Source organism: Leopardus geoffroyi, chromosome B1, assembly GCF_018350155.1.
Source record: "Leopardus geoffroyi isolate Oge1 chromosome B1, O.geoffroyi_Oge1_pat1.0, whole genome shotgun sequence".
Lineage (NCBI taxonomy): Eukaryota > Metazoa > Chordata > Mammalia > Carnivora > Felidae > Leopardus > Leopardus geoffroyi.
In genome coordinates, this window is record NC_059327.1 from 118,404,389 (window position 1) to 118,415,129 (window position 10,741).

Consider the following 10,741-nt stretch of genomic DNA (forward strand, 5'->3'; position numbering starts at 1 on the left):
ATGACTACTAGTTACCCCAGGGTGATGACCCTGAAAGAAAGATTCCAAGACATAAGTGACGATCTTTTTTAAGACTTGATAATTGAACTGATATGTTATTGCTTCTGCTGTGTTCAATTCATTAGAAGTGAGTCACCAAATCTAGCCATTCTCAAGGTAAAGAATTACATAAAAGTATGAATATGAGGACTCAGGGATCATGAGTTATTATCTTAGAGTCTGCCTAGCACAAATAATATCTACTTATGACTCAGTGGTAATAGACACATTCCCTTCCCTCTTAAACATCTGAAAGCAGTTCATTGTCTTCTCAAATGTTTGGATTTTGTCAGTGAATGAAAACCAGTGGAACCCAATGGTAAGGGATAGGTAACTCTGATATTATGATTGGATTTCACACCTCAGGGCAGACTGAAGGGAATATCCAACGTGATCTTAGGATTTGTGTTTTTATCTAATTTTTCCAGGCATTTACAATGTTTTGTGTTCTCTTACTTTCTTTTCTTTTTTCCCCTTCAATTATATCTTAATCTTAATTCTTTACTCTTTGACCTTCATCGGAGGTTATTTACCATATATCCTCACTATCCAGGCAAACTGGCAGATGAAAAGCCTTACAAAAAGGTCTTGGTCTCTGCTAGATATCACTTCTAATGAGAGAAATGAAGAGGGAAAGATTATTCCTTTATCTGATTTTTTTAACCTAGCAAAATGTAACAATTTTTTTATCTGAAGTCACTAAATTCTTCTGTAGATTGAATTTCTCTAGGTACACTCTGGATACACATATTTCAGAAATAAATTTAGTCACAATAGAACATAATGTTGTTAGGAGACGAAAATAATGTATTTTGTATTTTATTCAAGAGGCTTGGCTGTTCTCGTGAGCTAACAGTAAATTAATACTGGGTCCTGGCCCCTGTCTTTTCTGTTACATTTACATCCCAATCCTAATGACTAAAAGGTATAAACATATAAACAAGTTTTTAATGGTTCCAATAAAGTTGAAGACAAAAAGCCCTGTAGTTAAGTTCTGCAGTTAAGTACAATGATTTTACCAGGCTCAGTCTACTTAATGTACCTTGTTTGTCACCTGAAATTCAGAATTATGCTGAGGAAAAAAGGATTAAAAGTATAGAATTTTAATAGCATATATTCTTTCTCATTTTTCCTATTTTTAACTCTAAAACATCAAGTCCTATTTTGCTGCCATATTTTCTTCCTTTAATGACCTTCGCTAAATTCTAAAATTCTCACCCCCATGTGTGAAAATGTAATGATAAAATAAACCAATAGCAAAGTTGAATGGAATCCAGTTCTAAAATCCCTTGCCTCACTCAGCTGCTTCTCAGACACCTGAAATGTGCTGCTTAATTTAGAAAGAAAAATTACAGTGAGGCTGCAATCCTGCCTTTCAGAGACAAGGGAGCAGGAAATGATTTGCAGATGATTGAAAGGTGGTGTTTGCACTTAGGATTTCCTGAGCTTTCCAAATTTAACCTTGGAGCTTACCTATCTTTGATTTTAAGAATTAGATCCAACCCATATTCTGGCTATCTCCCCACTGTAGAGTTGCATCTTGGCTGGGGAGGAGAAAAGTGAAGGCTACATGCTCAGTCCTAAAAGAGGAAAGAGCAAAACAGAATGTGAAGGAAATAAATGAACGCTACAGTTCAGCTTTCCTCTGAGCCAAGGACAAGGAGCTGACTTCTCCTTTAATTTAACCCTTGGATTGTCACAGAGAACTGAGCGGCTCTGGAGAAAATCCAATTGCATTTGCCATTTCCAAGCAGCAAAATAAAATTATAGAATAGATACATAAGAAGACATTTAAATTTTTTTTCATTGCAAGATGATGTGCTGTAAGTAAATATGATAGAACTGAATGTAAAATATTTATGTATATATAGATATTATTTGTATGAGTAAATGCATATAAAGTGTTAAGCAAGGTAAAAATCCCATTCTTTTCCTAAGGTGTATAATAATGGATTTGTTTTCCAGATTAACTTATGCCATGTTTTCTAAAAATAAATTTTTGTCATTCTTTGTTTAAAGGAACTGTCTAAAAAAATTGACTCTCATCCACAAGACTACCACCAAAAATTTTTATTCAAAGCCTCCTGTATCTGAGTTCTTAATTAACTATCACAGTGCATCCAGCAAGTTCTCAATACATATTGGCTAAATAACTGAGTAAAGGAATGAAAGAAAAAAGTAAGGGAAAAGAGAGAGAGAAAGAGAAATGGAGGAGGGGGAAGGTCTTGAAAAACTTTCTTCACTTGGCTTCCTGGAGTACTTCTTTTATTTTTTTCCTTCTGCTTTGCTATATGTGCCTTTTTAGTTTCCTATGATGGTTTCTTTTCTCTTTCCAATTTTCTTTCTTTTCTCTCTCTCTCTCTCTAAACATTGGAGTCATTAAGGCTTAGTCCTCAGTCATGGATTTTTTTTCTATGCAGAGCCAATTCCTAAGTAATCATTTCAAATTGCATGACTTTATTATACCAATAATCCTATCCACCCATCCAGTAGATTTCTAAACTGAAGTGCTTTCCTAAACTCTGAATTCATATACTTAACTTTCTACTTGATCTCCTAAGTAGATACCAAATAGCTATGTCAACGTTATCTTTTACCAAACAGAACTCTTGATTCATATACCCTGCCTCCTGATCTCCTCTTTTCTCAATCTTCCCTATATCTACCAATAATACCACCTTTACAGTTTTTCAAACTAAACTTTGAAGACATTATATTTCTTTTATTTTATTGCATTAGTTATACAATCCATGTTAGTTTTACATTCAAAAGAGATCCCAAATTTCATCATTTTTCACCTTGTCCATGGTGCCACTGTAACTTGTTCAACTTGCTCTTCTCTTGCCTAGATTACTGAAATAGTCTCATGACAGTATTTCTGCCTCAACTTTGCCCTTTGTTTCAGTCAGAGTCCAACTAGACAAACAAGTCACTCTAGAGATTTCCCCACCCATAGGCTGGGATTCAAAAAGAAGAGGCATGGCTTGCTCTCTCTCTTTTCTGCCATCTTGGTTCCATGTTCCCTGTACAAAATGCCTGGTGAAGCCACAGAAACCATCCCTAATGGAGAGCAGGAGTTGCCATGGTCTTAGGCTGAGATAGGATCTGGAACAGAATCTGACAGTGATGAATCAGTATCAGAGCTTGAGGAACAGAATTCCACACAGCCAACCACACAATAAGCCCAGCTGGCAGCAACAGCTGAAATCAATGAAGAACCAGTCAGTAAAGCAAAACAGAGCTGGAGTGAAAAGAAGGCACAGAAGGCTATGTCCAAACTGGGTCTTTGACAGGTTGCAGGGGTTACAAGAGCCACTATCTGGAAATCTAAGAAAACCCTCTTTGTCATCACAAAACCAGACGTCCATAAAAGCCCAGTTTCAGTTACCTACATTGTTTTGGGGGAAGCCAAGATCAAGGATTTATCTCAGCAGGCACAACTAGAAACTGCTGAGAAATTCAGAATTCAAGGCAAAACTGTCTCAAAAATTCAAGAAAACACACAGACTCCACCTGAACAAGAGGAGAGTGAAGAGGAAGGAGTTGATGAAAGAGATGTAGAGGTCAAGGATATAGAATTGGTCATGTCACAAGCAAATGTGTCAAGAGCAAAGGCAGTCCAGTCCCTGAAAAAAAAAAAAAAAAAACAGTAATGTTATTGTAAACGTTTTTATGGAATTGACAATGTAACCATCTGAAAACGAGGACCTTTTTTTGGTGTTTGAAAAGAATAACTGCAGCTTGTTTTGAAATTTGTACTGTTTCTATCATTAACGAAACTGTCTTCTTGTTAGATGGAAAAAAAAGGAGGCATAACCAGAGCACAAAACTATACTCACTACTGATGCCAGTGAAAGCAGAACCACCATAATTCTCTCAACTCATAGTAAGTGATGAGCAGAGAGAACGAAGATTGAAAAAATGGCCTGGCTTCTGTCTTCCCTCCACCGTCAGTGTCTCACCCAGCTGTATCATTAAAAAAACCCTAGAAAATACAGCACCAGGGCTGTATTCCTCCCATTCTTCCATTGATACAGAACAGGACTTGAGAAAGGAAAGAATGGATATGAAAGCAGTTGAGTCAAGGGACAATGACCTCTGCCCCTTACTGCACCCCACTGTAGCTTTATGTCCCCCCAAAGCAAGAGTGAGCCATTTGAAATGGAACACATATCTGCCAAATGCCTAGTCCCAACCTCCCAATGGCTTTACATCATACTCTAAATAAAATACCAAGTTCTTATCATGACCTATAATGCTTCATGTGACTAGCCATTACTGCTCCAATTTCTTCCTGCTTCTCTCCTTTGCTTCACCTCATTTCAGCATGGAGCCTTTCTTGCATTTCATTGAATATGGCTAGCACAACTTCTTCTTCATATTTTCCATCTGTTTGGTAAATTATTCCCCTTGTTTACTAGGTTTGTTCTAGCTTCAGTTAGGCCTGTGTTCAAATGTTACCTCCCCACAGAGGACTTCTCTGATCCATTTTCTAAAAGATTGACTTACCCATTAATTTATGTCTCCTTACCCTGCTTTATTTTTCTTCTTAACACTATCACACCTCACAATGTTGGGGAACATCATCAAAAAGATGTGACTGCCAAATATAACTGGGTGGGTCCTAGCACTTAGTCTCCTGACTCCCTTGCCTGTCCTTGGAAAGTGGGTTTCACTAGCGTTTTCTGCTCCCAGATACTGTTCCAAGGACATAGGCTTGAGATAGGGATGTGGTCTTGAGAACACCTGCCCAATGTATGTGACTGAACCCATTAGGGCCTCTATTTAAACTTTCAAGATTTGGCAGGTGGTTGTGGGGGCCCATTCATCTTGCTGCTGCCCAACATAAGCCATGTACATAAGTTACTTTTGCTTATTAAAGCTTCCACTTCCTAATCTAGAGTGCCTGCCTCTTTCTTTGGTTTCTCCCTGCCCTCTGAGTATGGGGGCCAGTTTTGAGTATACCTGCAAAGATCCTGATAGGGCTGTGAACCAACACACAATAAATGGAATTCATATTTATTTATTGTTTTCCTTCCTTTCTAGAAGATAAGCTTCCTAAAGGTAATGTCTTCACTTGTTTATAAGCATTTCCACAGTGCTTAAATAAGTGTCCAGCAAATAACAGGAAATCAATAGATATTTGTTGAATAAAGGAACAGAAATAAACTTCTCATATTACTTCTATATGAATTTTTTGTCTTCACTTTCACTATTGGTCGTAACCCAACAGTTTCTTTTGAAGTGAATTTTTGGAACCCAGAACACATTTTAACAGCTCTATTGATGGTAAGATGGTGGATAGATTTTCAGATGATTCCACTCAGAGTGTGGCTACGATATAATCAATTCAAATCAAAATGAATGGAAAATCAGTTATATTATTGGTATTTAAACAATAGAAATTTTGAATACCAATAATTATGAAAAGTATATTTAATGAAAGGAAACATAAATTATCACAACACATATAATTTTGGACTTCAAGTAATGTTATATGTTATCTAGTCAAAACTTCAAGCCAAAGAGGAAATTTGCCTTTTGGAACAAACATGTGAAAAGGTCATTCATTCTGTATGTACACTTCTAATGACAAAACTAACTGCATTGTAAAGCACCATCCCCACCAAATAAATCTGAGAAAGTTCTATAATTTATATATCTCTATTACAATGTCTTTCATCATCTTAATATCTTCCAATGTTTACCACTTGCCTTCTAAATTTATTCTGGGTAAATATAATCCCCATTTACATAACAGTTTGCCAATTATTTAAGGGAAACCACTATGTCCCTCCCCAAATCCTTGCCTTCTATGCTAAATATCCTAGTCCTTTCAATCCATTCTCCTACAGCTTGATTTTCAGACCTCTTCACAGGCTAATCACCCTCCTCTTTATATATTCCATCTTAATGACATCCAGGGCTGTATTTCTCTATCATTTAGCCATTGGAATATAACAGACCACCTTAGTACCCAATGGTTTAAAGGAAAAACCAGCTTCTATCCCTCATGAGTCTATATCTCAGTTGGACTTATTCTCATATGTTTGGACATTTGTGAGTCAGGTAAAAACTCTGGCAAGGTTGGCTGAGCTCCCTCACATTTCTTAATATTTGCTAGTAGTAGACAAGCTTAGGAAGCCTCAGCTGGGGCAACTGGCCTCTCTTCCATATGGTCTTCATCTCCTAGTAGGCTAGATCAGACTTGCACAGGTCACTGAGAGAAGCAGCACAAGGACAATTGAGACCCAAGGTCAGAACTGGCACCCATGCCATTCTACTCTATTATATTGACCAACAGTTGTTAAGAGTCAGCCCAGATTCAAGGCATGGGAAAGACTCCACCTCCTCATGGAAAGATCTGCAAGGTCACCTTGCAAAGGTGGTAGATAGAGAGAAAAATTAGAACTATTTTTGCAGTCTACTACAATTTCCTATAGTTAGACTAAGAATACGCTTTAGCATACTAGAAAAAAAAACAGAAACATTAAAAAGCAGGGGCAGGGGATAGAGATAATTTGAAAGTGTTTAGTATTTAATATGTATTTTTTCATTTATTAAGATAATTACCTTGGAAATAATTAGCATTTAGTTGGGCATATTGTGTTTATTTTACAAATTATTATTGATATTTATTTTGAGTAACACATGAGAAAGAGGGCCGCCATATGCTTTTTAGTTCTTCTGGCTATAAAATGTATTCATTCAAGCTTTTAAATGTCTTTCTTGAAATATGACACTCAAAATTTTCCTCAATTTATTATAAAGAATTGACTTGTGTGGTTACGGAGAATGAGAAGTCCCAAGATGTGCAAGTTAGCAAGCTGAAGGCACAGGACCAATTTGAGATTACAAGCCAGAGGATCAGGAGAGAAGCTGGTATAAGTTCCAGTCCTAGCATGAGTCCAAAGGCAGGAGAAGACTGGTATTCCACCTCAAAGACAATCCAGCAAAAAGAGAAAAATCTCCCTTCTTCAGCCTTTTTGTTCTATTCAGGCCTTCAATGATTTGGATGATGTCCTCCTACATTGTGGAAGACAATCTGCTTTATTCAGTCTACCAATTCAATTGTTAATCTCATCCAGAAATGCCCTTATCGGCACACCCAGAATAACATTTAATTAAATAGCTGGACACCCTTGGTCCAGTTAAGTTGACAAATAACCATCAGAGGTTTATTTAGGGGAAAAGGACTACTAGGAATTATGTAAATTCACAAAATTAGAAGAGGGATGAAACCAAATGAAATTATGGATACTGGTAAAATGCCTGTGAAAGGCAGCTGCCTCTGACTCTGGTGGTAGATGAAGCTCTCGATCAGCACAGTCAACCCTCAGAAAAACAGCCAGATGTGAAGTGAGAGAGCTGAAAACAATTAGAACACATGAGTAAAAACTGAGAAATTGCAATCATGTCTTTCTCCCCACTTCCACCCTCAGTGACCTATATAATCTGCAGAGGTTGATGCCCTTTGCTGCCAAATTGCACAATTACCTGACCCCAAAACAAGCTTGAGGAGATCTTTGGTAGCTCAAAAGATGCAGACCTACTCCAAAAAGACTTCACTAACTACATTCAAAAGCTGCAGGGCTGCCTGGTGCCAAATTCCCACCTTTAAATGGAATGACTAGTTGTTACTTCCTTCAGAATCTCACAGAAATTTCTCCTGTGGCCATCCTATTGTGACTTTGTTAAAATTTGTTAAATAGAGCCCAGGGTGTTGGTGAACCAGGGTTTAACTGAAGACCACAAGGGAGTCAAAATTGAGATTTACCACTCACAGATCTCTGGAGGAAGTACACAGTGTGCCTCAAGGGGCCACAAAGGGACCTAAAGGCAGAGTGCAAACAGAGAGAGTCCAGTAGAACTTGGAGCACACGCTTGTACTAGGGTCCACTGGTGGAGTTCTTTTGGGGTTCCATGCCAAGGCCAGATGGATAAATTCAAACCAAATTAAGTAAGGTTTTGGAAATCTTCCTGGGGACCTTATCTGAGGGGGATTATAAGAAGAAGGACTTGGGAGGCAGGAGAAACTGCTTATGTCGGAGCCATCTTAGAATATCAGAATATCAGGAACTACATCACATTTACTTGTGCCTCTTCAGGGTGTTATCTATGGCATGTGCTCACAGGAGGAGCTAGTGTTTCCACTCAGGGCCCCTGCAGTCTCCTTGATCACACAAAATGGATGCTGAGGCAGCAATATTATGAAATAGTTTAGATGAACTCTCAACACAGCCCTAACCTGAAACTATATAAAGAACTCTAGAAAATGTTGTTTAGTTTAGCTAAGTTGAAAACATAGGGAAACAACCCAGTTCACCTTTTGTCAACCTGAGATACATGTACACATCTTTTAACTATACCTAACCTCCAAAGAAAGATAAAAGCAAAGTCACACTCTACTTAACGATGCAACTGAACTTCATACAACCAAAAACACACTAACCCTTTCTCCAAAAAAAGGATAAAAGTCCCAATGTCACTTTATCCCTTTTTTGGGTGCTGTTCTTTTCTCTTCTAGCTGAGGCACTTTTAAAATGTTAAATAAGGCTAAGTATTATTAGAATACTTTTGTTAAATTATACAAATTATGGGATTTAAAAAAAGAATTGAATGAGTTCATGCACATATATTCAAATAAATATAAGGAAGAAAGCCCTAATATGATTGTGTAGCTGATATTTATAATTTGACATTTCTGTATTTCCTTTGCACTCAATGAGATCCTCAAAAGTTCATGGTTCTTTGCCTCACAGGACGACACAAACCCTCATTTCTGAAAGGTCTGGGCTTTATCCGTCCTGTTTGTATTGAGTACTTACAGTTCTCCATTAACTTTTTCACAGAACATGGGGTACTAAGAGGTATCCAGGGTATCTACTTCATTCCAGGCCTATGTCCTCTCACCCCATAGTAGCAAATTGATTTCCTCTGAAGAGTCAGGATCAATTATCCCAAAGAGCATAGAAATCCCTTTCTTTGCCAGCAGATTCAGTGTCTTGAGAATTCGGAAGTGGCCAGGTGGCAATCTCAACATCTAGTTTAATAAAACAATTTTGGCCCCTTCTGAGAATATTAATTCCATGGGAACTAAGACATATCAAGCAGCAGAACTCAAAGATATGAGGTCAGGAAGCAAAATTTTTACTAATGGTTCATTTGCTAGGGGTAAAAGTAAGAGAATTACCCCCCCCCCCAATTTTATCCTTGGTTTCCTGAGTTATGAATGTGTGCTATGGGAGAAATAGCACTAAATGTTGGTTACTGATTTATAACATATATCACATCCTAGGGGACATTATTTCAACTCCAGAAGCTGATGTGCCCATCTGGCACAGTAACTGAATCTCCTAAAGGCTTTTTCACTATTTGATCATGCTAGCTTCTGCAGTGTGATGATGATCATGGGAATCAATAAATTCCATAAACATGAGCCAATTTGCAGACACATCAACATTTCCTTCATCCTGAAAATCATATCTTGACATGTTCCAGATGCTTTGACTCTAGATATTTCATTGAAATGGCATACTACTGAATTTCTGTGGCAGTTACCTCCTTCTGTCTAATACACATGTACATTATCAGTGTGTCTAGAAAAGCTGCTTCTTTCTTGTTAGCATGTCCAATGAGAATCATATGATTAATTGAATGGCTTAGAGTTATTCTGGAATTGGGAGGCCATCAAAGTACCTATGGACAAGATTATGATATTGGGATAAGAAGCTGATATTACCCTAGTGTAGAACAGTGAATGTGTATTTCTGGTCCTGTCAGGTGAAATCAAACAGTCCCCAATAAAAAGATAGAATATAGATATCAAAGTAGCATTTATTACATCAATTGATAATGCCACATGCTGGGAAGCAGGTCTATTTGCCCCAGTATCAAAATCACATCTGAAATGGTGGTTCCACCTGAAGTCACCACTTGATTAAATTTATGATAATCCAATGTCATTCTGAAAAATCCAACTGTCTTCAGTGCAGGCCAAATAGGGGATTTGAATGAGACTATGGTAAGATTCACCATGCTGTGCATCTTTCAAGTCTTTGATAATGGCACCAATTTCTGCAAAACTTCAAGGATGCAACATCTATTTGATAGAAGCAGTTCTAGCAGCTTCCGTGTGGCCTTTCCTAACATAATGGCCTCCAAACTCCTCTAAGAAGAAATAAAATGACTCCTTAGGAAGACCTGTGTTGAAAAAAGAAATGCTAATTGTTGGGATTCTGTCAGTTGGTAAGCATGTCTATTCAAATATGATTTCCAGACTGAAGAAATAAAACACAGAGTTAGTTCAGGAACCCACTGAGTCCACTGTGAGATGGACCTTAACCAGAATTTACTAACCCCCTGGACTCCACCTTACTCAGATTGATAAACCACACTGGGGTTTGGGTCTCAAAAATGTAGTGGCAGTTCAGAGCCATTGTCCAATAATATCCCTAAATCCTTCTTATATACACTTTTCCAGTGCACAGTTATCATGTAAAAGTCTGCATATCTCTTTTGGAAAGGCCGTGAGGATGATTTACAATATACATTTTTAATGTTTATTTATTTTTGGGACAGAGAGAGACAGAGCATGAACGGGGGAGGGCAGAGAGAGAGGGAGACACAGAATCGCAAACAGGCTCCAGGCTCTGAGCCATCAGCCCAGAGCCTGATGCGGGGCTCGAACTCACGGACCGCG

General features: G+C 37.9%; 1 pseudogene; it reads left to right on the forward strand.

The window, feature by feature from the left end:
- Nucleotides 1-3,071: 3,071 nt before the first annotated feature.
- LOC123583166 lies at nt 3,072-3,729 on the forward strand (annotated as a pseudogene).
- Nucleotides 3,730-10,741: the final 7,012 nt, after the last annotated feature.